The following is a 26455-nucleotide window of genomic DNA, read 5'->3' on the forward strand; positions in this document are numbered from 1 at the left end:
AAACCATCGTTTTTCCTGTGTTTTTTCATGGAAGGAATGGCATGCTTTGTCTGGAAAATAACTTTCCACAAGTGGAATAAGAAGATTTAGCTTAATGTTGGAAAGCTTTAAGGATTTTGCATTTCTGTCTTTCAATGTAATCACTAGCTCATTGGTGTTGCAAAGACAGGAATGAAAGTTTTCAGGAAAACATCCCACTCGTCCCTGGGTGGGCTTGAACCACCAACCTTTCGGTTAACAGCCGAACGCGCTAACCGATTGCGCCACAGAGACAACCACATGTGACTGTTTTCAGAGAAGCAGTGAGGATTATGACTTTAAACCTTCAGCATTCCAGAGGGCTTAGTGACCATAGCAGAAGAATTGACAGTTGTATCTCAACTGTTTATACATTATTTCCTGATGGTGAGAACTTGTACTCCTAAATTGTCTTTACGAATCTTGAAGAAGAGATTTGGGAAAAAAAGTCAGATATTCATGGTTTTTTATCATTTGGGAAGAAAGTGGCAAAAAGTTGGCACTTTCGAAGCTTGAAGAAGAGATTTGGAGAAAAAAAAGTCAGGAATTAATGTGTTTTTATCATTTGTGAAGAAAGTGCCACGAAAAGCAGAGTGGCGCAGCGGAAGCGTGCTGGGCCCATAACCCAGAGGTCGATGGATCGAAACCATTCTCTGCTAGATGTCGTTTTCAGATAGGGTTAATAACTTCTGTCATTGATGATATTGCATAAAAACAGCATTCTCCCCTCGGACAAACAGCTGTACAGACAGCAGAGTGGCGCAGCGGAAGCGTGCTGGGCCCAGAGGTCGATGGATCGAAACCATCCTCTGCTAGATGTCATTTTTACATAGGGTTAATAACTTCTGTCATTGATGATATTGCATGAAAACAGCATTCTCCCCTCGGACAAACAGCTGTACAGAAAGCAGAGTGGTGCAGCGGAAGCGTGCTGGGCCCATAACCCAGTGGTCGATGGATCGAAACCATCCTCTGCTAGATGTGATTTTTACATAGGGTTAATAACTTCTGTCATTGATGATATTGCATTAAAACAGCATTCTCCCCTCGGACAAACAGCTATATGAAAAGCAGAGTGGCGCAGCGGAAGCGTGCTGGGCCCATGACCCAGAGGTCGATGGATCGAAACCATCCTCTGCTGATTTTGTTTTCATTATGTCACTTTTCTGTTTAAGCACAACTGGCGTTGCATAAGATTAATTGGTACGTAGGGTTAACAACTTGTGTCATTTATGATATTGTATGAAAACGGCATTCTCCCCTTGCCAGGCGCTATTTTGGTAACGGCTGCCCGAATTATTAACAACATGTAGTATTGTAGACGTGGCCTAAGTTAAAAAACAAAAAATTAATAATAATAATCTAAGCATTCCAAAATTGGCACTATGCCAAGAAGTTTTTCCTGTGTTTTTCCATGGAAGGATTGGCATGCTTTGTCTGGAAAATAACTTTCCACAAGTGGAATAAGAAGATTTAGGCTAGGTTTCCACTTGGTTTTTTTTTGCTAAAAACGCCCATAAAAACTCCAATAGCGCCACCTGGCTTTTTTTTAGTGAAAAACGGCTGCAGCCAGATGTTAGCTGTTCTTCAATAGGAAATCGCAAAATGCCATTTCCACTTGGCCTTTTTCTGTTTGGCGTTTTTTCAGTCCTCTTTGGCGTTTGTCTGCTTTTTTGGGCTCTGTGGCAGTTTTTCAAAATCGCAGCATGTTGACACTCTGGTGTTTTTTGCAAGGAAATCTTGGCGTTTTTCTCCAATAGAAGTCTATGGGAGAGAAAAAACGCCATGAAAAAGCCATGTGGGTTTATTGTCTTGGCGTTTTTTATGACGTTTTTTCCACAGTTACAATGCAGAGGATGGACCCAGTATCTGTGTGTCCTACGAGAAATAGGCTGAAAACAAACAGTTTCACACAAAACAAAGTCCTGGACTGGTTCATATTGAATTTTACACCATTTGGAACAAACATGCCATTACAAACAAACATACCCGACGCATCAACTGGATCCTGCGTGCCAAAAGCAACAGCAAACAATTTGCACCATCATTTGGGCCAATCTTCCCAGAGGAGCAGACATTCGGAATAAAGCATGCCTTACAAACCACAGAAAAGAGACAAAAGGGTCTACCAAGTAAATGACATCAGGAGGGGGCAGATACTTGCCATTTATCCTAATCCCTTTTAGCTGGGTGAAACTTCTAACTTGTAAAGGCTGGAAAAACTGCCTAAGGTCAAAAAAAGCAATTTCCACAGAAAGGCTAAAACGCCAGAAAAAACGCCAAAACGCAGGTAAATGCAGTGGCAGTTTTCTTGGCGTTTTTCCTGGCGTTTTTCATCAAGAAAAAAACGCAGGACAAAAACCCAAGTGGAAACCTAGCCTTAGCTTAATGTTGGAAAGCTTTAACGATTTTGCATTTCTGTCTTTCAATGTAATCATTAGCTCATTGGTGTTGCAAAGACAGGAATGAAAGTTTTCAGGAAAACATCCCACTCGTCCCTGGGTGGGCTTGAACCACCAACCTTTCGGTTAACAGCCGAACGCGCTAACCGATTGCGCCACAGAGACAACCACATGTGACAGTTTTCAGAGAAGCAGTGAGGATTATGACTTTAAACCTTCAGCATTCCAGAGGGCTTAGTGACCATAGCAGAAGAATTGACAGTTGTATCTCAACTGTTTATACATTATTTCATGATGGTGAGAACTTGTACTCCTAAATTGTTTTTACGAATCTTGAAGAAGAGATTTGGAAAAAAAAGTCAGATATTCATGGTTTTTTATCATTTGGGAAGAAAGTGGCAAAAAGTTGGCACTTTCGAAGCTTGAAGAAGAGATTTGGAGAAAAAAAGTCAGGAATTAATGTGTTTTATCATTTGTGAAGAAAGCACCATGAAAAGCAGAGTGGCGCAGCGGAAGCGTGCTGGGCCCATAACCCAGAGGTCGATGGATTGAAACCATACTCTGCTAGATGTCATTTTTACATAGGGTTAATAACTTCTGTCATTGATGATATTGCATGAAAACAGCATTCTCCCCTCGGACAAACAGCTTTACAGAAAGCAGAGTGGCGCAGCGGAAGCGTGCTGGGCCCATAACCCAGAGGTCGATGGATCGAAACCATCCTCTGCTAGATGCCATTTTTACATAGGGTTAATAACGTCTGTCATTGATGATATTGCATTAAAACAGCATTCTCCCCTCGGACAAACCACTGTATGAAAAGCAGAGTGGCGCAGCGGAAGCGTGCTGGGCCCATGACCCAGAGGTCGATGGATCGAAACCATCCTCTGCTAGATGTCATTTTTACATAGGGTTAATAACGTCTGTCATTGATGATATTGCATGAAAACAGCATTCTCCCCTCAGACAAACAGCTTTACAGAAAGCAGAGTGGCGCAGCGGAAGCGTGCTGGGCCCATAACCCAGAGGTCGATGGATCGAAACCATCCTCTGCTAGATGTCATTTTTACATAGGGTTAATAACGTCTGTCATTGATGATATTGCATTAAAACAGCATTCTCCCCTCGGACAAACCACTATACGAAAAGCAGAGTGGCGCAGCGGAAGTGTGCTGGGCCCATAACCCGGAGGTCGATGGATCGAAACCATCCTCTGCTAATTTTGTTTTTATAATGTCACTTTTCTGTTTAAGCACAACTGGCGTTGCATAAGATTAATTGGCACGTAGGGTTAACAACTTGTGTCATTTATGATATTGTATGAAAACGGCATTCTCCCCTTGCCAGCCACTATTTTGGTAACGGCTGCCCGAATTATTAACAACATGTAGTATTGTAGACGTGGCCTAAGTTAAAAAACAAAAAATTAATAATAATAATCTAAGCATTCCAAAATTGGCACTATGCCAAGAAGTTTTTCCTGTGTTTTTTCATGGAAGGATTGGCATGCTTTGTCTGGAAAATAACTTTCCACAAGTGGAATAAGAAAATTTAGCTTAATGTTGGAAAGCTTTAAGGATTTTGCATTTCTGTCCTTCAATGTAATCATTAGGTCATTGGTGTTGCAAACACAGGAACGAAAGTTTTCAGGAAAACATCCCACTCGTCCCTGGGTGGGCTTGAACCACCAACCTTTCGGTTAACAACCGAACGCACTAACCGATTGCGCCACAGAGACAACCACTTGTGACTGTTTTCAGAGAAGCAGTGAGGATTATGACTTTAAACCTTCAGCATTCCAAAGGGCTTAGTGACCATAGCAGAAGAATTGACAGTTGTATCTCAACTGTTTATACATTATTTCATGATGGTGAGAACTTGTACTCCTAAATTGTTTTTACGAATCTTGAAGAAGAGATTTGGAAAAAAAAGTCAGATATTCATGGTTTTTTATCATTTGTGAAGAAAGTGGCAAAAAGTTGGCACTTTCGAAGCTTAAAGAAGAGATTTGGAGAAAAAAAAGTCAGGAATTAATGTGTTTTATCATTTGTGAAGAAAGCACCATGAAAAGCAGAGTGGTGCAGCGGACGCGTGCTGGGCCCATAACCCAGAGGTCGATGGATCGAAACCATCCTCTGCTAGATGTCATTTTTACATAGGGTTAATAACTTCTGTCATTGATGATATTGCATTAAAACAGCATTCTCCCCTCGGACAAACCAATATATGAAAAGCAGAGTGGAGCAGCGGAAGCGTGCTGGGCCCATAACCCAGAGGTCGATGGATCGAAACCATCCTCTGCTAATTTTGTTTTTATAATGTCACTTTTCTGTTTAAGCACAACTGGCGTTGCATAAGATTAATTGGCACGTAGGGTTAACAACTTGTGTCATTTATGATATTGTATGAAAACGGCATTCTCCCCTTGCCAGCCACTATTTTGGTAACGGCTGCCCGAATTATTAACAACATGTAGTATTGTAGACGTGGCCTAAGTTAAAAAACAAAAAATTAATAATAATAATCTAAGTATTCCAAAATTGGCACTATGCCAAGAAGTTTTCCCTGTGTTTTTTCATGGAAGGATTGGCATGCTTTGTCTGGAAAATAACTTTCCACAAGTGGAATAAGAAGATTTAGCTTAATGTTGGAAAGCTTTAAGGATTTTGCATTTCTGTCTTTCAATGTAATCACTAGCTCATTAGTGTTGCAAACACAGGAATGAAAGTTTTCAGGAAAACATCCCACTCGTCCCTGGGTGGGCTTGAACCACCAACCTTTCGGTTAACAGCCGAACACGCTAACCGATTGCGCCACAGAGACAACCACTTGTGACTGTTTTCAGAGAAGCAGTGAGGATTATGACTTTAAACCTTCAGCATTCCAGAGGGCTTAGTGACCATAGCAGAAGAATTGACAGTTGTATCTCAACTGTTTATACATTATTTCATGATGGTGAGAACTTGTACTCCTAAATTGTCTTTACGAATCTTGAAGAAGAGATTTGGAAAAAAAAGTCAGATATTCATGGTTTTTTATCATTTGGGAAGAAAATGGCAAAAAGTTGGCACTTTCGAAGCTTGAAGAAGAGATTTGGAGAAAAAAAAGTCAGGAATTAATGTGTTTTATCATTTGTGAAGAAAGCACCATGAAAAGCAGAGTGGCGCAGCGGAAGCGTGCTGGGCCCATAACCCAGAGGTCGATGGATCGAAACCATCCTCTGCTAGATGTCGTTTTTACATAGGGTTAATAACTTCTGTCATTGATGATATTGCATGAAAACAGCATTCTCCCCTCGGACAAACAGCTTTACAGAAAGCAGAGTGGCGCAGCGGACGCGTGCTGGGCCCATAACCCAGCGGTCGATGGATTGAAACCATCCTCTGCTAGATGTCGTTTTTACATAGGGTTAATAACTTCTGTCATTGATGATATTGCATGAAAACAGCATTCTCCCCTCGGACAAACAGCTTTACAGAAAGCAGAGTGGCGCAGCGGAAGCGTGCTGGGCCCATAACCCAGAGGTCGATGGATCGAAACCATCCTCTGCTAGATGTCATTTTTACATAGGGTTAATAACTTCTGTCATTGATGATATTGCATTAAAACAGCATTCTCCCATCGGACATACCATTATACGAAAAGCAGAGTGGCGCAGCGGAAGCGTGCTGAGCCCATAACCCAGATGTCGATGCATCGAAACCATCCTCTGCTAATTTTGTTTTTATAATGTCACTTTTCTGTTTAAGCACAACTGGCGTTGCATAAGATTAATTGGCACGTAGGGTTAACAACTTGTGTCATTTATGATATTGTATGAAAACGGCATTCTCCCCTTGCCAGCCACTATTTTGGTAACGGCTGCCCGAATTATTAACAACATGTAGTATTGTAGACGTGGCCTAAGTTAAAAAACAAAAAATTAATAATAATAATCTAAGCATTCCAAAATAGGCACTATGCCAAGAAGTTTTTCCTGTGTTTTTTCATGGAAGGATTGGCATGCTTTGTCTGGAAAAAAAACTTTCCACAAGTGGAATAAGAAGATTTAGCTTAATGTTGGAAAGCTTTAACGATTTTGCATTTCTGTCTTTCAATGTAATCATTAGGCCATTGGTGTTGCAAAGACAGGAATGAAAGTTTTCAGGAAAACATCCCACTCGTCCCTGGGTGGGCTTGAACCACCAACCTTTCGGTTAACAGCCGAACGCGCTAACCGATTGCGCCACAGAGACAACCACTTGTGACTGTTTTCAGAGAAGCAGTGAGGATTATGACTTTAAACCTTCAGCATTCCAGAGGGCTTAGTGACCATAGCAGAAGAATTGACAGTTGTATCTCAACTGTTTATACATTATTTCATGATGGTGAGAACTTGTACTCCTAAATTGTCTTTACGAATCTTGAAGAAGAGATTTGGAAAAAAAAGTCAGATATTCATGGTTTTTTATCATTTGGGAAGAAAGTGGCAAAAAGTTGGCACTTTCGAAGCTTGAAGAAGAGATTTGGAGAAAAAAAAGTCAGGAATTAATGTGTTTTATCATTTGTGAAGAAAGCACCATGAAAAGCAGAGTGGCGCAGCGGAAGCGTGCTGGGCCCATAACCCAGAGGTCGATGGATCGAAACCATCCTCTGCTAGATGTCATTTTTACATAGGGTTAATAACTTCTGTCATTGATGATATTGCATGAAAACAGCATTCTCCCCTCGGACAAACAACTTTACAGAAAGCAGAGTGGCGCAGCGGAAGCGTGCTGGCCCCATAACCCAGAGGTCGATGGATCGAAACCATCCTCTGCTAGATGTCATTTTTACATAGGGTTAATAACTTCTGTCATTGATGATATTGCATTAAAACAGCATTCTCCCATCGGACATACCATTATACGAAAAGCAGAGTGGCGCAGTGGAAGCGTGCTGAGCCCATAACCCAGAGGTCGATGCATAAAAACCATCCTCTGCTGATTTTGTTTTTATAATGTCACTTTTCTGTTTAAGCACAACTGGCGTTGCATAAGATTCATTGGCACGTAGGGTTAACAACTTGTGTCATTTATGATATTGTATGAAAACGGCATTCTCCCCTTGCCAGCCACTTTTTTGGTAACGGCTGCCCGAATTATTAACAACATGTAGTATTGTAGACGTGGCCTAAGTTAAAAAACAAAAAATTAATAATAATAATCTAAGCATTCCAAAATTGGCACTATGCCAAGAAGTTTTTCCTGTGTTTTTTCATGGAAGGATTGGCATGCTTTGTCTGGAAAATAACTTTCCACAAGTGGAATAAGAAGATTTAGCTTAATGTTGGAAAGCTTTAAGGATTTTGCATTTCTGTCTTTCAATGTAATCATTAGCTCATTGGTGTTGCAAACACAGGAATGAAAGTTTTCAGGAAAACATCCCACTCGTCCCTGGGTGGGCTTGAACCACCAACCTTTCGGTTAACAGCCGAACGCGCTAACCGATTGCGCCACAGAGACAACCACTTGTGGCTGTTTTCAGAGAAGCAGTGAGGATTATGACTTTAAACCTTCAGCATTCCAGAGGGCTTAGTGACCATAGCAGAAGAATTGACAGTTGTATCTCAACTGTTTATACATTATTTCATGATGGTGAGAACTTGTACTCCTAAATTGTCTTTACGAATCTTGAAGAAGAGATTTGGAAAAAAAAGTCAGATATTCATGGTTTTTTATCATTTGGGAAGAAAGTGGCAAAAAGTTGGCCCTTTCGAAGCTTGAAGAAGAGATTTGGAGAAAAAAAAAGTCAGGATTTAATGTGTTTTATCATTTGTGAAGAAAGCACCATGAAAAGCAGAGTGGCGCAGCGGACGCGTGCTGGGCCCATAACCCAGAGGTCGATGTATCGAAACCATCCTCTGCTAGATGTCATTTTTACATAGGGTTAATAACTTCTGTCATTGATGATATTGCATGAAAACAGCATTCTCCCCTCGGACAAACAGCTTTACAGAAAGCAGAGTGGCGCAGCGGAAGCGTGCTGGGCCCATAACCCAGAGGTCGATGTATCGAAACCATCCTCTGCTAGATGTCATTTTTACATAGGGTTAATAACTTCTGTCATTGATGATATTGCATTAAAACAGCATTCTCCCCTCGGACAAACCACTATATGAAAAGCAGAGTGGCGTGCTGGGCCCATAACCCAGAGGTCGATGGATCGAAACCAACCTCTGCTAATTTTGTTTTTATAATGTCACTTTTCTGTTTAAGCACAACTGGCGTTGCATAAGATTAATTGGCACGTAGGGTTAACAACTTGTGTCATTTATGATATTGTATGAAAACGGCATTCTCCCCTTACCAGCCACTATTTTGGTAACGGCTGCCCGAATTATTAACAACATGTAGTATTGTAGACGTGGCCTAAGTTAAAAAACAAAAAATTAATAATAATAATCTAAGCATTCCAAAATTGGCACTATGCCAAGAAGTTTTTCCTGTGTTTTTTCATGGAAGGATTGGCATGCTTTGTCTGGAAAATAACTTTCCACAAGTGGAATAAGAAGATTTAGCTTAATGTTGGAAAGCTTTAAGGATTTTGCATTTCTGTCTTTCAATGTAATCATTAGCTCATTGGTGTTGCAAACACAAGAATGAAAGTTTTCAGGAAAACATCCCACTCGTCCCTGGGTGGGCTTGAACCACCAACCTTTCGGTTAACAGCCGAACGCGCTAACCGATTGCGCCACAGAGACAACCACATGTGACTGTTTTCAGAGAAGCAGTGAGGATTATGACTTTAAACCTTCAGCATTCCAGAGGGCTTAGTGACCATAGCAGAAGAATTGACAGTTGTATCTCAACTGTTTATACATTATTTCATGATGGTGAGAACTTGTACTCCTAAATTGTCTTTACGAATCTTGAAGAAGAGATTTGGAAAAAAAAGTCAGATATTCATGGTTTTTTATCATTTGGGAAGAAAGTGGCAAAAAGTTGGCCCTTTCGAAGCTTGAAGAAGAGATTTGGAGAAAAAAAAGTCAGGAATTAATGTGTTTTATCATTTGTGAAGAAAGCGCCATGAAAAGCAGAGTGGCGCAGCGGAAGCGTGCTGGGCCCATAACCCAGAGGTCGATGGATCGAAACCATCCTCTGCTAGATGTCATTTTTACATAGGGTTAATAACTTCTGTCATTGATGATATTGCATTAAAACAGCATTCTCCCCTCGGACAAACCACTATAATAAAACAGAGTGGCGCAGCGGAAGCGTGCTGGGCCCGTAACCCAGAGGTCGATGGATCGAAACCATCTTCTGCTAGATGTCGTTTTTACATAGGGTTAATAACTTCTGTCATTGATGATATTGCATTAAAACAGCATTCTCCCCTCGGACAAACAGCTTTACAGAAAGCAGAGTGGCGCAGCGGAAGCGTGCTGGGCCCATAACCCAGAGGTCGATGGATCGAAACCATCCTCTGCTAGATGTCATTTTTACATAGGGTTAATAACTTCTGTCATTGATGATATTGCATTAAAACAGCATTCTCCCCTCGGACAAACCACTATATGAAAAGCAGAGTGGCGCAGCGGAAGCGTGCTGGGCCCATAACCCAGAGGTCGATGGATCGAAACCATCCTCTGCTAATTTTGTTTTTATAATGTCACTTTTCTGTTTAAGCACAACTGGCGTTGCATAAGATTAATTGGCACGTAGGGTTAACAACTTGTGTCATTTATGATATTGTATGAAAACGGCATTCTCCCCTTGCCAGCCACTATTTTGGTAACGGCTGCCCGAATTATTAACAACATGTAGTATTGTAGACGTGGCCTAAGTTAAAAAACAAAAAATTAATAATAATAATCTAAGCATTCCAAAATTGGCACTATGCCAAGAAGTTTTTCCTGTGTTTTTTCATGGAAGGATTGGCATGCTTTGTCTGGAAAATAACTTTCCACAAGTGGAATAAGAAGATTTAGCTTAATGTTGGAAAGCTTTAAGGATTTTGCATTTCTGTCTTTCAATGTAATCATTAGCTCATTGGTGTTGCAAACACAAGAATGAAAGTTTTCAGGAAAACATCCCACTCGTCCCTGGGTGGGCTTGAACCACCAACCTTTCGGTTAACAGCCAAACGCGCTAACCGATTGCGCCACAGAGACAACCACTTGTGACTGTTTTCAGAGAAGCAGTGAGGATTATGACTTTAAACCTTCAGCATTCCAGAGGGCTTAGTGACCATAGCAGAAGAATTGACAGTTGTATCTCAACTGTTTATACATTATTTCATGATGGTGAGAACTTGTACTCCTAAATTGTCTTTACGAATCTTGAAGAAGAGATTTGGAAAAAAAAGTCAGATATTCATGGTTTTTTATCATTTGGGAAGAAAGTGGCAAAAAGTTGGCACTTTCGAAGCTTGAAGAAGAGATTTGGAGAAAAAAAAGTCAGGAATTAATGTGTTTTATCATTTGTGAAAAAAGCACCATGAAAAGCAGAGTGGCGCAGCGGAAGCGTGCTGGGCCCATAACCCAGAGGTCGATGGATCGAAGCCATCCTCTGCTAGATGTCATTTTTACATAGGGTTAATAACTTCTGTCATTGATGATATTGCATGAAAACAGCATTCTCCCCTCGGAGAAACAGCTTTACAGAAAGCAAGGTCGATGGATCGAAACCATCCTCTGCTAGATGTCAGTTTTACATAGGGTTAATAACTTCTGTCATTGATGATATTGCATGAAAACAGCATTCTCCCCTCGGACAAACACATACACAATCCCATGTGGTGTGCGCAGGGGTGTAGACATGTATCCCATATGGTCTAGCGGTTAGGATTCCTGGTTTTCACCCAGGCGGCCCGGGTTCGACTCCCGGTATGGGAAGCTAGTTTTTATTGGAACCCCATGTTGCTATCCATTTGCTTGTTGGTCAAATCAAATAGCATTAATCATATTCCCCAACATCTAAAGCGCTCACCTTACCTGAATATCCACCTCAAAATACTGGGCCAGATTCCTTACCTCTTTGGGCTGGTCAAGGAACATCAGAAAGGGGAGAAATAGATAAGAGAGATTATATAAAATGCAACAGGAGGAAAGATAATGAAAATGGAGAGATTAAAGAAAAGGAGGATAGATTAAAGAAAATGGGAGAGGAAGTGACAAAAGGTAGCGGTAAAGAAAAAGTGGACAAACAGGGAGAGGTAAAGAGAAAGGGTTGGGAGATAAAGAGAACAAAGATAGATGAAGAGGAAAAGGGAGACATAATGCCAATGTCTGTCTAGGGAGATGGTCGACTATGTGCTTGATTTTATACACCTGTTAGCAATGGATGTGGCTGAAATACCTAAACTCAATAATTAGGAGGGGTGTCCACATCCTTTCATAAAGTGTATATGTTTTATATGTAATATGTATAATTTATCCCTTCAGAAAATTCTATTTATGTAAAAGAAACTGTCACTGCGGGAAAAGTGAATTACACAGGACAAACTTATGGTAAAACCTGATCATACTGCTCTTGTTCTCAGGGCAGCCCCATCACCATGAGATGGGCATAAAGGGATCAAGTATTATATCTCCTATATCTGATGATTGCTGGAGGCAGGGTGGAATTCCTGAAACTGCCAGTGCTGCTTAGTTATCCCCAGTCTGGCCACCGACAACTTACAGGTAACTATCCGTACGAATCACAAAACAGCTGTAATTATAACAACATTACATTATATGTATAGATTTGATAGCACCACAATATACTGACCAGGTATTTCATTTTATAGTTAGAGTGAGTTCTGCATCAGGTTCAAACATATCATGGAAAAATCATCTCAACATCCAAATTGCAAACAAGAAAAACAAAGGAATATACTAAAGAAACAAAGCAAAAAGTATGTGAAGCACCAGTCATTTACCTGAAAGAAAGACATCAGTAGATTGACCACCATTTTCTTGACTAGGCCAAGACCTAGGGCAACAGCACCACCTTCTGGTACAAAACTGAGGAGCAGATTGCCCTCTTTGGTGATGAAGTCATCGGTTCTGTATGTTAAATGGGAATAATGAAAAGAAGCGTTTCTACCCAGTTTCGAATCGGGGACCTTTCTCACGTGAGGCAAACGCTCTAACCGCTACGCTAAAGAAGCTTAAGTGTAGAAAGAAGCCAGGCCAGAGCACAGGATCTGACCAAGGCAGAAGATGACAATTTTTAACATTTCCTGAAATTCGGCCAGATTTCTAAATGTTCTGATGAAACATTCCATATTCCACATAAAAATAAATTCTGCTAAAGGCTGCAAAATGACACAATAACATCTACATATGCAGAACTCCTAAAACCACCCATGTAGCAGATCTATCGGGCTCTGTGAAAACTGGTTCCACACTTCTTTTACCTTCGTTGTATATCAGACTGGATCTAACTCACATTATCTTAAAACTCAAGGGTCTCAAAACCCAGCCTTTCCCAGGACATCATCAGCAGGGTTCATTTTTATGAAATTAAAGAAAACGTTACGCAACCTCCATAGAGAGTGAGCATCCTCTGAGTGCTGCTGAGTCTGAGCGCCGGGATATGACATCATTTCCCACAAACAAAAAATGGCTTTGGAAAAAAACGGGAGGAAAATGGTTTTTTTTCTCATGTTTTTTTGGGGGTTTTTTTTCGGTTTTTTTTTCCGCAGACCTTCCCATCTCTGGTTTAAAGCCTATCTCTCCGTCCAGCGTTGGTGGTATAGTGGTGAGCATAGCTGCCTTCCAAGCAGTTGACCCGGGTTCGATTCCCGGCCAACGCAGCGTTTTATTTTTTTTTTACACATCCGAGTCTATTCAGTAAGTTTCAAGCCGTTTGCAATGTTAACCCTTCAACTTGCTGTAGCTTGTAACACAATGCATACCATGTTGGTGAGGGAGGGGCTGCTCCAGGTACAGTCAGCATGGACAGCGCACCAAATCATGACCTTCGATAGCTCAGCTGATAGAGCGGAGGACTGTAGAAAACAATCAGACATCCTTAGGTCGCTGGTTCGATTCCGGCTCGAAGGAATGCTCTTTATTTTTGTGAGACGGGAAAAAAAATGGTAGGTTGATCCTACAGAGTGAAGAGTGGACTTTAGGTGCGAATTCCGTGATCAGCAAAAGGACCACTTTATCTGGGAAGATCCAAAGAAACTATAACTCTGACGCATCTCACAAAGATCATTGGAACAGGAACTCATCAACTGCAGCCGCGGACTGACAGGCATTACAACTGTATTTTAAAATAAAAAGGTTCACCTCCTATAGGATCTGTGGATGCTCCGTCACATACACAATCCCATGTGGTGTGCGCAGGGGTGTAGACATGTATCCCATATGGTCTAGCGGTTAGGATTCCTGGTTTTCACCCAGGCGGCCCGGGTTCGACTCCCGGTATGGGAAGCTAGTTTTTATTGGAACCCCATGTTGCTATCCATTTGCTAGTTGGTCAAATCAAATAGCATTCATCATATTCCCCAACATCTAAAGCGCTCACCTTACCTGAATATCCACCTCAAAATACTGGGCCAGATTCCTTACCTCTTTGGGCTGGTCAAGGAACATCAGAAAGGGGAGAAATAGATAAGAGAGATTATATAAAATGCAACAGGAGGAAAGATAATGAAAATGGAGAGATTAAAGAAAAGGAGGATAGATTAAAGAAAATGGGAGAGGAAGTGACAAAAGGTAGCGGTAAAGAAAAAGTGGACAAACAGGGAGAGGTAAAGAGAAAGGGTTGGGAGATAAAGAGAACAAAGATAGATGAAGAGGAAAAGGGAGACATAATGCCAATGTCTGTCTAGGGAGATGGTCGACTATGTGCTTGATTTTATACACCTGTTAGCAATGGATGTGGCTGAAATACCTAAACTCAATAATTAGGAGGGGTGTCCACATCCTTTCATAAAGTGTATATGTTTTATATGTAATATGTATAATTTATCCCTTCAGAAAATTCTATTTATGTAAAAGAAACTGTCACTGCGGGAAAAGTGAAATTCGGCCAGATTTCTAAATGTTCTGATGAAACATTCCATATTCCACATAAAAATAAATTCTGCTAAAGGCTGCAAAATGACACAATAACATCTACATATGCAGAACTCCTAAAACCACCCATGTAGCAGATCGATCGGGCTCTGTGAAAACTGGTTCCACACTTCTTTTACCTTCGTTGTATATCAGACTGGATCTAACTCACATTATCTTAAAACTCAAGGGTCTCAAAACCCAGCCTTTCCCAGGACATCATCAGCAGGGTTCATTTTTATGAAATTAAAGAAAACGTTACGCAACCTCCATAGAGAGTGAGCATCCTCTGAGTGCTGCTGAGTCTGAGCGCCGGGATATGACATCATTTCCCACAAACAAAAAATGGCTTTGGAAAAAAACGGGAGGAAAATGGTTTTTTTTCTCATGTTTTTTTGGGGTTTTTTTTTCGTTTTTTTTTTTCCGCAGACCTTCCCATCTCTGGTTTAAAGCCTATCTCTCTGTCCAGCGTTGGTGGTATAGTGGTGAGCATAGCTGCCTTCCAAGCAGTTGACCCGGGTTCGATTCCCGGCCAACGCAGCGTTTATTTTTTTTTTTACACATCCGAGTCTATTCAGTAAGTTTCAAGCCGTTTGCAATGTTAACCCTTCAACTTGCTGTAGCTTGTAACACAATGCATACCATATTGGTGAGGGAGGGGCTGCTCCAGGTACAGTCAGCATGGACAGCGCGCCAAATCATGACCTTCGATAGCTCAGCTGGTAGAGCGGAGGACTGTAGAAAACAATCAGACATCCTTAGGTCGCTGGTTCGATTCCGGCTCGAAGGAATGCTCTTTATTTTTGTGAGACGGGAAAAAAAATGGTAGGTTGATCCTACAGAGTGAAGAGTGGACTTTAGGTGCGAATTCCGTGGTCAGCAAAAGGACCACTTTATCTGGGAAGATCCAAAGAAACTATAACTCTGACGCATCTCACAAAGATCATTGGAACAGAAACTCATCAACTGCAGCCGCGGACTGACAGGCATTACAACTGTATTTTAAAATAAAAAGGTTCACCTCCTATAGGATCTGTGGATGCTCCGTCACATACACAATCCCATGTGGTGTGCGCAGGGGTGTAGACACGTATCCCATATGGTCTAGCGGTTAGGATTCCTGGTTTTCACCCAGGCGGCCCGGGTTCGACTCCCGGTATGGGAAGCTAGTTTTTATTGGAACCCCATGTTGCTATCCATTTGCTAGTTGGTCAAATCAAATAGCATTAATCATATTCCCCAACATCTAAAGCGCTCACCTTACCTGAATATCCACCTCAAAATACTGGGCCAGATTCCTTACCTCTTTGGGCTGGTCAAGGAACATCAGAAAGGGGAGAAATAGATAAGAGAGATTATATAAAATGCAACAGGAGGAAAGATAATGAAAATGGAGAGATTAAAGAAAAGGAGGATAGATTAAAGAAAATGGGAGAGGAAGTGACAAAAGGTAGCGGTAAAGAAAAAGTGGACAAACAGGGAGAGGTAAAGAGAAAGGGTTGGGAGATAAAGAGAACAAAGATAGATGAAGAGGAAAAGGGAGACATAATGCCAATGTCTGTCTAGGGAGATGGTCGACTATGTGCTTGATTTTATACACCTGTTAGCAATGGATGTGGCTGAAATACCTAAACTCAATAATTAGGAGGGGTGTCCACATCCTTTCATAAAGTGTATATGTTTTATATGTAATATGTATAATTTATCCCTTCAGAAAATTCTATTTATGTAAAAGAAACTGTCACTGCGGGAAAAGTGAATAACACAGGACAAACTTATGATAAAACCTGATCATACTGCTCTTGTTCTCAGGGCAGCCCCATCACCATGAGATGGGCATAAAGGGATCAAGTATTATATCTTCTATATCTGATGATTGCTGGAGGCAGGGTGGAATTCCTGAAACTGCCAGTGCTGCTTAGTTATCCCCAGTCTGGCCACCGACAACTTACAGGTAACTATCCGTACGAATCACAAAACAGCTGTAATTATAACAACATTACATTATATGTATAGATTTGATAGCACCACAATATACTGACCAGGTATTTCATTTTATAGTTAGAGTGAGTTCTGCATCAGGTTCAAACATATCATGGAAAAATCATCTCAACATCCAAATTGCAAACAAGAAAAACAAAGGAATACACTAAAGCAACAAAGCAAAAAGTATGTGAAGCACCAGTCATTTACCTGAAAGAAAGACATCAGTAGATTGACCACCATTTTCTTGACTAGGCCAAGACCTAGGGCAACAGCACCACCTTCTGGTACAAAACTGAGGAGCAGATTGCCCTCTTTGGTGATGAAGTCATCGGTTCTGTATTTTAAATGGGAATAATGAAAAGAAGCGTTTCTATCCAGTTTCAAACCGGGGACCTTTCTCACGTGAGGCAAACGCTCTAACCGCTACGCTAAAGAAGCTTAAGTATAGAAAGAAGCCAGGCCAGAGCACAGGATCTGACCAAGGCAGAAGATGACAATTTTTAACATTTCCTGAAATTCGGCCAGATTTCTAAATGTTCTGATGAAACATTCCATATTCCACATAAAAATAAATTCTGCTAAAGGCCGCAAAATGACACAATAACATCTACATATGCAGAACTCCTAAAACCACCCATGTAGCAGATCTATCGGGCTCTGTGAAAACTGGTTCCACACTTCTTTTACCTTCGTTGTATATCAGACTGGATCTAACTCACATTATCTTAAAACTCAAGGGTCTCAAAACCCAGCCTTTCCCAGGACATCATCAGCAGGGTTCATTTTTATGAAATTAAAGAAAACGTTACGCAACCTCCATAGAGAGTGAGCATCCTCTGAGTGCTGCTGAGTCTGAGCGCCGGGATATGACATCATTTCCCACAAACAAAAAATGGCTTTGGAAAAAAACGGGAGGAAAATGGTTTTTTTTCTCATGTTTTTTTGGGGGTTTTTTTTCGGTTTTTTTTTCCGCAGACCTTCCCATCTCTGGTTTAAAGCCTATCTCTCTGTCCAGCGTTGGTGGTATAGTGGTGAGCATAGCTGCCTTCCAAGCAGTTGACCCGGGTTCGATTCCCGGCCAACGCAGCGTTTATTTTTTTTTTTACACATCCGAGTCTATTCAGTAAGTTTCAAGCCGTTTGCAATGTTAACCCTTCAACTTGCTGTAGCTTGTAACACAATGCATACCATGTTGGTGAGGGAGGGGCTGCTCCAGGTACAGTCAGCATGGACAGCGCACCAAACCATGACCTTCGATAGCTCAGCTGGTAGAGCGGAGGACTGTAGAAAACAATCAGACATCCTTAGGTCGCTGGTTCGATTCCGGCTCGAAGGAATGCTCTTTATTTTTGTGAGACGGGAAAAAAAATGGTAGGTTGATCCTACAGAGTGAAGAGTGGACTTTAGGTGCGAATTCCGTGGTCAGCAAAAGGACCACTTTATCTGGGAAGATCCAAAGAAACTATAACTCTGACGCATCTCACAAAGATCATTGGAACAGGAACTCATCAACTGCAGCCGCGGACTGACAGGCATTACAACTGTATTTTAAAAAAAAAAGGTTCACCTCCTATAGGATCTGTGGATGCTCCGTCACATACACAATCCCATGTGGTGTGCGCAGGGGTGTAGACATGTATCCCATATGGTCTAGCGGTTAGGATTCCTGGTTTTCACCCAGGCGGCCCGGGTTCGACTCCCGGTATGGGAAGCTAGTTTTTATTGGAACCCCATGTTGCTATCCATTTGCTAGTTGGTCAAATCAAATAGCATTAATCATATTCCCCAACATCTAAAGCGCTCACCTTACCTGAATATCCACCTCAAAATACTGGGCCAGATTCCTTACCTCTTTGGGCTGGTCAAGGAACATCAGAAAGGGGAGAAATAGATAAGAGAGATTCTATAAAATGCAACAGGAGGAAAGATAATGAAAATGGAGAGATTAAAGAAAAGGAGGATAGATTAAAGAAAATGGGAGAGGAAGAGACAAAAGGTAGCGGTAAAGAAAAAGTGGACAAACAGGGAGAGGTAAAGAGAAAGGGTTGGGAGATAAAGAGAACAAAGATAGATGAAGAGGAAAAGGGAGACATAATGCCAATGTCTGTCTAGGGAGATGGTCGACTATGTACTTGATTTTATTCACCTGTTAGCAATGGATGTGGCTGAAATACCTAAACTCAATAATTAGGAGGGGTGTCCACATCCTTTCATAAAGTGTATATGTTTTATATGTAATATGTATAATTTATCCCTTCAGAAAATTCTATTTATGTAAAAGAAACTGTCACTGCGGGAAAAGTGAATTACACAGGACAAACTTATGGTAAAACCTGATCATACTGCTCTTGTTCTCAGGGCAGCCCCATCACCATGAGATGGGCATAAAGGGATCAAGTATTATATCTTCTATATCTGATGATTGCTGGAGGCAGGGTGGAATTCCTGAAACTGCCAGTGCTGCTTAGTTATCCCCAGTCTGGCCACCGACAACTTACAGGTAACTATCCGTACAAATCACAAAACAGCTGTAATTATAACAACATTACATTATATGTATAGATTTGATAGCACCACAATATACTGACCAGGTATTTCATTTTATAGTTAGAGTGAGTTCTGCATCAGGTTCAAACATATCATGGAAAAATCATCTCAACATCCAAATTGCAAACAAGAAAAACAAAGGAATACACTAAAGCAACAAAGCAAAAAGTATGTGAAGCACCAGTCATTTACTTGAAAGAAAGACATCAGTAGATTGACCACCATTTTCTTGACTAGGCCTAGACCTAGGGCAACAGCACCACCTTGTGGTACAAAACTGAGGAGCAGATTGCCCTCTTTGGTGATGAAGTCATCGGTTCTGTATGTTAAATGGGAATAATGAAAGGAAGCGTTTCTACCCAGTTTCGAACCGGGGACCTTTCTCACGTGAGGCAAACGCTCTAACCGCTACGCTAAAGAAGCTTAAGTGCAGAAAGAAGCCAGGCCAGAGCACAGGATCTGACCAAGGCAGAAGATGACAATTTTTAACATTTCCTGAAATTCGGCCAGATTTCTAAATGTTCTGATGAAACATTCCATATTCCACATAAAAATAAATTCTGCTAAAGGCTGCAAAATGACACAATAACATCTACATATGCAGAACTCCTAAAACCACCCATGTAGCAGATCTATCGGGCTCTGTGAAAACTGGTTCCACACTTCTTTTACCTTCGTTGTATATCAGACTGGATCTAACTCACATTATCTTAAAACTCAAGGGTCTCAAAACCCAGCCTTTCCCAGGACATCATCAGCAGGGTTCATTTTTATGAAATTAAAGAAAACGTTACGCAACCTCCATAGAGAGTGAGCATCCTCTGAGTGCTGCTGAGTCTGAGCGCCGGGATATGACATCATTTCCCACAAACAAAAAATGGCTTTGGAAAAAAACGGGAGGAAAATGTTTTTTTTTCTCATGTTTTTTTGGGGGTTTTTTTTCGTTTTTTTTTTCCGCAGACCTTCCCATCTCTGGTTTAAAGCCTATCTCTCTGTCCAGCGTTGGTGGTATAGTGGTGAGCATAGCTGCCTTCCAAGCAGTTGACCCGGGTTCGATTCCCGGCCAACGCAGCGTTTATTTTTTTTTTTACACATCCGAGTCTATTCAGTAAGTTTCAAGCCGTTTGCAATGTTAACCCTTCAACTTGCTGTAGCTTGTAACACAATGCATACCATGTTGGTGAGGGAGGGGCTGCTCCAGGTACAGTCAGCATGGACAGCGCACCAAACCATGACCTTCGATATCTCAGCTGGTAGAGCGGAGGACTGTAGAAAACAATCAGACATCCTTAGGTCGCTGGTTCGATTCCGGCTCGAAGGAATGCTCTTTATTTTTGTGAGACGGGAAAAAAAATGGTAGGTTGATCCTACAGAGTGAAGAGTGGACTTTAGGTGCGAATTCCGTGGTCAGCAAAAGGACCACTTTATCTGGGAAGATCCAAAGAAACTATAACTCTGACGCATCTCACAAAGATCATTGGAACAGAAACTCATCAACTGCAGCCGCGGACTGACAGGCATTACAACTGTATTTTAAAATAAAAAGGTTCACCTCCTATAGGATCTGTGGATGCTCCGTCACATACACAATCCCATGTGGTGTGCGCAGGGGTGTAGACACGTATCCCATATGGTCTAGCGGTTAGGATTCATGGTTTTCACCCAGGCGGCCCGGGTTCGACTCCCGGTATGGGAAGCTAGTTTTTATTGGAACCCCATGTTGCTATCCATTTGCTAGTTGGTCAAATCAAATAGCATTAATCATATTCCCCAACATCTAAAGCGCTCACCTTACCTGAATATCCACCTCAAAATACTGGGCCAGATTCCTTACCTCTTTGGGCTGGTCAAGGAACATCAGAAAGGGGAGAAATAGATAAGAGAGATTATATAAAATGCAACAGGAGGAAAGATAATGAAAATTGAGAGATTAAAGAAAAGGAGGATAGATTAAAGAAAATGGGAGAGGAAGTGACAAAAGGTAGCGGTAAAGAAAAAGTGGACAAACAGGGAGAGGTAAAGAGAAAGGGTTGGGAGATAAAGAGAACAAAGATAGATGAAGAGGAAAAGGGAGACATAATGCCAATGTCTGTCTAGGGAGATGGTCGACTATGTGCTTGATTTTATACACCTGTTAGCAATGGATGTGGCTGAAATACCTAAACTCAATAATTAGGAGGGGTGTCCACATCCTTTCATAAAGTGTATATGTTTTATATGTAATATGTATAATTTATCCCTTCAGAAAATTCTATTTATGTAAAAGAAACTGTCACTGCGGGAAAAGTGAATAACACAGGACAAACTTATGATAAAACCTGATCATACTGCTCTTGTTCTCAGGGCAGCCCCATCACCATGAGATGGGCATAAAGGGATCAAGTATTATATCTTCTATATCTGATGATTGCTGGAGGCAGGGTGGAATTCCTGAAACTGCCAGTGCTGCTTAGTTATCCCCAGTCTGGCCACCGACAACTTACAGGTAACTATCCGTACGAATCACAAAACAGCTGTAATTATAACAACATTACATTATATGTATAGATTTGATAGCACCACAATATACTGACCAGGTATTTCATTTTATAGTTAGAGTGAGTTCTGCATCAGGTTCAAACATATCATGGAAAAATCATCTCAACATCCAAATTGCAAACAAGAAAAACAAAGGAATACACTAAAGCAACAAAGCAAAAAGTATGTGAAGCACCAGTCATTTACCTGAAAGAAAGACATCAGTAGATTGACCACCATTTTCTTGACTAGGCCAAGACCTAGGGCAACAGCACCACCTTCTGGTACAAAACTGAGGAGCAGATTGCCCTCTTTGGTGATGAAGTCATCGGTTCTGTATGTTAAATGGGAATAATGAAAGGAAGCGTTTCTACCCAGTTTCGAACCGGGGACCTTTCTCACGTGAGGCAAACGCTCTAACCGCTACGCTAAAGAAGCTTAAGTGTAGAAAGAAGCCAGGCCAGAGCACAGGATCTGACCAAGGCAGAAGATGACAATTTTTAACATTTCCTGAAATTCGGCCAGATTTCTAAATGTTCTGATGAAACATTCCATATTCCACATAAAAATAAATTCTGCTAAAGGCTGCAAAATGACACAATAACATCTACATATGCAGAACTCCTAAAACCACCCATGTAGCAGATCGATCGGGCTCTGTGAAAACTGGTTCCACACTTCTTTTACCTTCGTTGTATATCAGACTGGATCTAACTCACATTATCTTAAAACTCAAGGGTCTCAAAACCCAGCCTTTCCCAGGACATCATCAGCAGGGTTCATTTTTATGAAATTAAAGAAAACGTTACGCAACCTCCATAGAGAGTGAGCATCCTCTGAGTGCTGCTGAGTCTGAGCGCCGGGATATGACATAATTTCCCACAAACAAAAAATGGCTTTGGAAAAAAACGGGAGGAAAATGGTTTTTTTTCTCATGTTTTTTTGGGGGGTTTTTTTCGTTTTTTTTTTTCCGCAGACCTTCCCATCTCTGGTTTAAAGCCTATCTCTCTGTCCCGCGTTGGTGGTATAGTGGTGAGCATAGCTGCCTTCCAAGCAGTTGACCCGGGTTCGATTCCCGGCCAACGCAGCGTTTATTTTTTTTTTTACACATCCGAGTCTATTCAGTAAGTTTCAAGCCGTTTGCAATGTTAACCCTTCAACTTGCTGTAGCTTGTAACACAATGCATACCATGTTGGTGAGGGAGGGGCTGCTCCAGGTACAGTCAGCATGGACAGCGCACCAAATCATGACCTTCGATAGCTCAGCTGGTAGAGCGGAGGACTGTAGAAAACAATCAGACATCCTTAGGTCGCTGGTTCGATTCCGGCTCGAAGGAATGCTCTTTATTTTTGTGAGACGGGAAAAAAAATGGTAGGTTGATCCTACAGAGTGAAGAGTGGACTTTAGGTGCGAATTCCGTGGTCAGCAAAAGGACCACTTTATCTGGGAAGATCCAAAGAAACTATAACTCTGACGCATCTCACAAAGATCATTGGAACAGGAACTCATCAACTGCAGCCGCGGACTGACAGGCATTACAACTGTATTTTAAAATAAAAAGGTTCACCTCCTATAGGATCTGTGGATGCTCCGTCACATACACAATCCCATGTGGTGTGCGCAGGGGTGTAGACATGTATCCCATATGGTCTAGCGGTTAGGATTCCTGGTTTTCACCCAGGCGGCCCGGGTTCGACTCCCGGTATGGGAAGCTGGTTTTTATTGGAACCCCATGTTGCTATCCATTTGCTAGTTGGTCAAATCAAATAGCATTAATCATATTCCCCAACATCTAAAGCGCTCACCTTACCTGAATATCCACCTCAAAATACTGGGCCAGATTCCTTACCTCTTTGGGCTGGTCAAGGAACATCAGAAAGGGGAGAAATAGATAAGAGAGATTATATAAAATGCAACAGGAGGAAAGATAATGAAAATGGAGAGATTAAAGAAAAGGAGGATAGATTAAAGAAAATGGGAGAGGAAGTGACAAAAGGTAGCGGTAAAGAAAAAGTGGACAAACAGGGAGAGGTAAAGAGAAAGGGTTGGGAGATAAAGAGAACAAAGATAGATGAAGAGGAAAAGGGAGACATAATGCCAATGTCTGTCTAGGGAGATGGTCGACTATGTGCTTGATTTTATACACCTGTTAGCAATGGATGTGGCTGAAATACCTAAACTCAATAATTAGGAGGGGTGTCCACATCCTTTCATAAAGTGTATATGTTTTATATGTAATATGTATAATTTATCCCTTCAGAAAATTCTATTTATGTAAAAGAAACTGTCACTGCGGGAAAAGTGAATAACACAGGACAAACTTATGATAAAACCTGATCATACTGCTCTTGTTCTCAGGGCAGCCCCATCACCATGAGATGGGCATAAAGGGATCAAGTATTATATCTTCTATATCTGATGATTGCTGGAGGCAGGGTGGAATTCCTGAAACTGCCAGTGCTGCTTAGTTATCCCCAGTCTGGCCACCGACAACTTACAGGTAACTATCCGTACGAATCACAAAACAGCTGTAATTATAACAACATTACATTATATGTATAGATTTGATAGCACCACAATATACTGACCAGGTATTTCATTTTATAGTTAGAGTGAGTTCTGCATCAGGTTCAAACATATCATGGAAAAATCATCTCAACATCCAAATTGCAAACAAGAAAAACAAAGGAATACACTAAAGCAACAAAGCAAAAAGTATGTGAAGCACCAGTCATTTACCTGAAAGAAAGACATCAGTAGATTGACCACCATTTTCTTGACTAGGCCAAGACCTAGGGCAACAGCACCACCTTCTGGTACAAAACTGAGGAGCAGATTGCCCTCTTTGGTGATGAAGTCATCGGTTCTGTATGTTAAATGGGAATAATGAAAAGAAGCGTTTCTACCCAGTTTCGAACAGGGGACCTTTCTCACGTGAGGCAAACGCTCTAACCGCTACGCTAAAGAAGCTTAAGTGTAGAAAGAAGCCAGGCCAGAGCACAGGATCTGACCAAGGCAGAAGATGACAATTTTTAACATTTCCTGAAATTCGGCCAGATTTCTAAATGTTCTGATGAAACATTCCATATTCCACATAAAAATAAATTCTGCTAAAGGCTGCAAAATGACACAATAACATCTACATATGCAGAACTCCTAAAACCACCCATGTAGCAGATCTATCGGGCTCTGTGAAAACTGGTTCCACACTTCTTTTACCTTCGTTGTATATCAGACTGGATCTAACTCACATTATCTTAAAACTCAAGGGTCTCAAAACCCAGCCTTTCCCAGGACATCATCAGCAGGGTTCATTTTTATGAAATTAAAGAAAACGTTACGCAACCTCCATAGAGAGTGAGCATCCTCTGAGTGCTGCTGAGTCTGAGCGCCGGGATATGACATCATTTCCCACAAACAAAAAATGGCTTTGGAAAAAAACGGGAGGAAAATGGTTTTTTTTCTCATGTTTTTTGGGGGGTTTTTTTCGTTTTTTTTTTTCCGCAGACCTTCCCATCTCTGGTTTAAAGCCTATCTCTCTGTCCAGCGTTGGTGGTATAGTGGTGAGCATAGCTGCCTTCCAAGCAGTTGACCCGGGTTCGATTCCCGGCCAACGCAGCGTTTATTTTTTTTTTTACACATCCGAGTCTATTCAGTAAGTTTCAAGCCGTTTGCAATGTTAACCCTTCAACTTGCTGTAGCTTGTAACACAATGCATACCATGTTGGTGAGGGAGGGGCTGCTCCAGGTACAGTCAGCATGGACAGCGCACCAAATCACGACCTTCGATAGCTCAGCTGGTAGAGCGGAGGACTGTAGAAAACAATCAGACATCCTTAGGTCGCTGGTTCGATTCCGGCTCGAAGGAGTGCTCTTTATTTTTGTGAGACGGGAAAAAAAATGGTAGGTTGATCCTACAGAGTGAAGAGTGGACTTTAGGTGCGAATTCCGTGGTCAGCAAAAGGACCACTTTATCTGGGAAGATCCAAAGAAACTATAACTCTGACGCATCTCACAAAGATCATTGGAACAGGAACTCATCAACTGCAGCCGCGGACTGACAGGCATTACAACTGTATTTTAAAATAAAAAGGTTCACCTCCTATAGGATCTGTGGATGCTCCGTCACATACACAATCCCATGTGGTGTGCGCAGGGGTGTAGGCATGTATCCCATATGGTCTAGCGGTTAGGATTCCTGGTTTTCACCCAGGCGGCCCGGGTTCGACTCCCGGTATGGGAAGCTAGTTTTTATTGGAACCCCATGTTGCTATCCATTTGCTAGTTGGTCAAATCAAATAGCATTAATCATATTCCCCAACATCTAAAGCGCTCACCTTACCTGAATATCCACCTCAAAATACTGGGCCAGATTCCTTACCTCTTTGGGCTGGTCAAGGAACATCAGAAAGGGGAGAAATAGATAAGAGAGATTATATAAAATGCAACAGGAGGAAAGATAATGAAAATGGAGAGATTAAAGAAAAGGAGGATAGATTAAAGAAAATGGGAGAGGAAGTGACAAAAGGTAGCGGTAAAGAAAAAGTGGACAAACAGGGAGAGGTAAAGAGAAAGGGTTGGGAGATAAAGAGAACAAAGATAGATGAAGAGGAAAAGGGAGACATAATGCCAATGTCTGTCTAGGGAGATGGTCGACTATGTGCTTGATTTTATACACCTGTTAGCAATGGATGTGGCTGAAATACCTAAACTCAATAATTAGGAGGGGTGTCCACATCCTTTCATAAAGTGTATATGTTTTATATGTAATATGTATAATTTATCCCTTCAGAAAATTCTATTTATGTAAAAGAAACTGTCACTGCGGGAAAAGTGAATAACACAGGACAAACTTATGATAAAACCTGATCATACTGCTCTTGTTCTCAGGGCAGCCCCATCACCATGAGATGGGCATAAAGGGATCAAGTATTATATCTTCTATATCTGATGATTGCTGGAGGCAGGGTG

At 41.3% G+C, this 26455-nt stretch overlaps 24 non-coding genes across 24 annotated transcripts; 19 read left to right on the forward strand and 5 right to left on the reverse strand.

Moving 5' to 3' along the window:
• Positions 1–199: 199 nt before the first annotated feature.
• TRNAN-GUU (transfer RNA asparagine (anticodon GUU)) lies at positions 200–273 on the reverse strand. Its single transcript has one exon. It is a non-coding gene; the product is annotated as a tRNA-Asn (tRNA).
• A 2238-nt stretch (positions 274–2511) lies between these two features.
• TRNAN-GUU (transfer RNA asparagine (anticodon GUU)) lies at positions 2512–2585 on the reverse strand. Its single transcript has one exon. It is a non-coding gene; the product is annotated as a tRNA-Asn (tRNA).
• Positions 2586–6581: 3996 nt separating this feature from the next.
• Positions 6582–6655, reverse strand: TRNAN-GUU (transfer RNA asparagine (anticodon GUU)). The gene has a single exon. It is a non-coding gene; the product is annotated as a tRNA-Asn (tRNA).
• Positions 6656–7829: 1174 nt separating this feature from the next.
• Positions 7830–7903, reverse strand: TRNAN-GUU (transfer RNA asparagine (anticodon GUU)). The gene has a single exon. It is a non-coding gene; the product is annotated as a tRNA-Asn (tRNA).
• A 1164-nt stretch (positions 7904–9067) lies between these two features.
• TRNAN-GUU (transfer RNA asparagine (anticodon GUU)) lies at positions 9068–9141 on the reverse strand. Its single transcript has one exon. It is a non-coding gene; the product is annotated as a tRNA-Asn (tRNA).
• A 2061-nt stretch (positions 9142–11202) lies between these two features.
• TRNAE-UUC (transfer RNA glutamic acid (anticodon UUC)) lies at positions 11203–11274 on the forward strand. Its single transcript has one exon. It is a non-coding gene; the product is annotated as a tRNA-Glu (tRNA).
• Positions 11275–13109: 1835 nt separating this feature from the next.
• Positions 13110–13181, forward strand: TRNAG-UCC (transfer RNA glycine (anticodon UCC)). The gene has a single exon. It is a non-coding gene; the product is annotated as a tRNA-Gly (tRNA).
• A 164-nt stretch (positions 13182–13345) lies between these two features.
• Positions 13346–13431, forward strand: TRNAY-GUA (transfer RNA tyrosine (anticodon GUA)). The gene is given in 2 exon segments: positions 13346–13382; positions 13396–13431. It is a non-coding gene; the product is annotated as a tRNA-Tyr (tRNA).
• A 303-nt stretch (positions 13432–13734) lies between these two features.
• Positions 13735–13806, forward strand: TRNAE-UUC (transfer RNA glutamic acid (anticodon UUC)). The gene has a single exon. It is a non-coding gene; the product is annotated as a tRNA-Glu (tRNA).
• Positions 13807–14901: 1095 nt separating this feature from the next.
• TRNAG-UCC (transfer RNA glycine (anticodon UCC)) lies at positions 14902–14973 on the forward strand. The gene has a single exon. It is a non-coding gene; the product is annotated as a tRNA-Gly (tRNA).
• Positions 14974–15137: 164 nt separating this feature from the next.
• TRNAY-GUA (transfer RNA tyrosine (anticodon GUA)) lies at positions 15138–15223 on the forward strand. Its single transcript is given in 2 exon segments — positions 15138–15174; positions 15188–15223. It is a non-coding gene; the product is annotated as a tRNA-Tyr (tRNA).
• Positions 15224–15526: 303 nt separating this feature from the next.
• TRNAE-UUC (transfer RNA glutamic acid (anticodon UUC)) lies at positions 15527–15598 on the forward strand. Its single transcript has one exon. It is a non-coding gene; the product is annotated as a tRNA-Glu (tRNA).
• A 1835-nt stretch (positions 15599–17433) lies between these two features.
• On the forward strand, positions 17434–17505 carry TRNAG-UCC (transfer RNA glycine (anticodon UCC)). The gene has a single exon. It is a non-coding gene; the product is annotated as a tRNA-Gly (tRNA).
• Positions 17506–17669: 164 nt separating this feature from the next.
• On the forward strand, positions 17670–17755 carry TRNAY-GUA (transfer RNA tyrosine (anticodon GUA)). Its single transcript is given in 2 exon segments — positions 17670–17706; positions 17720–17755. It is a non-coding gene; the product is annotated as a tRNA-Tyr (tRNA).
• Positions 17756–18058: 303 nt separating this feature from the next.
• TRNAE-UUC (transfer RNA glutamic acid (anticodon UUC)) lies at positions 18059–18130 on the forward strand. Its single transcript has one exon. It is a non-coding gene; the product is annotated as a tRNA-Glu (tRNA).
• A 1835-nt stretch (positions 18131–19965) lies between these two features.
• Positions 19966–20037, forward strand: TRNAG-UCC (transfer RNA glycine (anticodon UCC)). The gene has a single exon. It is a non-coding gene; the product is annotated as a tRNA-Gly (tRNA).
• Positions 20038–20201: 164 nt separating this feature from the next.
• TRNAY-GUA (transfer RNA tyrosine (anticodon GUA)) lies at positions 20202–20287 on the forward strand. The gene is given in 2 exon segments: positions 20202–20238; positions 20252–20287. It is a non-coding gene; the product is annotated as a tRNA-Tyr (tRNA).
• A 303-nt stretch (positions 20288–20590) lies between these two features.
• Positions 20591–20662, forward strand: TRNAE-UUC (transfer RNA glutamic acid (anticodon UUC)). The gene has a single exon. It is a non-coding gene; the product is annotated as a tRNA-Glu (tRNA).
• A 1836-nt stretch (positions 20663–22498) lies between these two features.
• On the forward strand, positions 22499–22570 carry TRNAG-UCC (transfer RNA glycine (anticodon UCC)). The gene has a single exon. It is a non-coding gene; the product is annotated as a tRNA-Gly (tRNA).
• A 164-nt stretch (positions 22571–22734) lies between these two features.
• TRNAY-GUA (transfer RNA tyrosine (anticodon GUA)) lies at positions 22735–22820 on the forward strand. Its single transcript is given in 2 exon segments — positions 22735–22771; positions 22785–22820. It is a non-coding gene; the product is annotated as a tRNA-Tyr (tRNA).
• Positions 22821–23123: 303 nt separating this feature from the next.
• On the forward strand, positions 23124–23195 carry TRNAE-UUC (transfer RNA glutamic acid (anticodon UUC)). Its single transcript has one exon. It is a non-coding gene; the product is annotated as a tRNA-Glu (tRNA).
• Positions 23196–25030: 1835 nt separating this feature from the next.
• TRNAG-UCC (transfer RNA glycine (anticodon UCC)) lies at positions 25031–25102 on the forward strand. The gene has a single exon. It is a non-coding gene; the product is annotated as a tRNA-Gly (tRNA).
• A 164-nt stretch (positions 25103–25266) lies between these two features.
• On the forward strand, positions 25267–25352 carry TRNAY-GUA (transfer RNA tyrosine (anticodon GUA)). The gene is given in 2 exon segments: positions 25267–25303; positions 25317–25352. It is a non-coding gene; the product is annotated as a tRNA-Tyr (tRNA).
• A 303-nt stretch (positions 25353–25655) lies between these two features.
• TRNAE-UUC (transfer RNA glutamic acid (anticodon UUC)) lies at positions 25656–25727 on the forward strand. Its single transcript has one exon. It is a non-coding gene; the product is annotated as a tRNA-Glu (tRNA).
• Positions 25728–26455: the final 728 nt, after the last annotated feature.

This window comes from Spea bombifrons, chromosome 3, assembly GCF_027358695.1.
Source record: "Spea bombifrons isolate aSpeBom1 chromosome 3, aSpeBom1.2.pri, whole genome shotgun sequence".
Taxonomy (NCBI): domain Eukaryota; kingdom Metazoa; phylum Chordata; class Amphibia; order Anura; family Pelobatidae; genus Spea; species Spea bombifrons.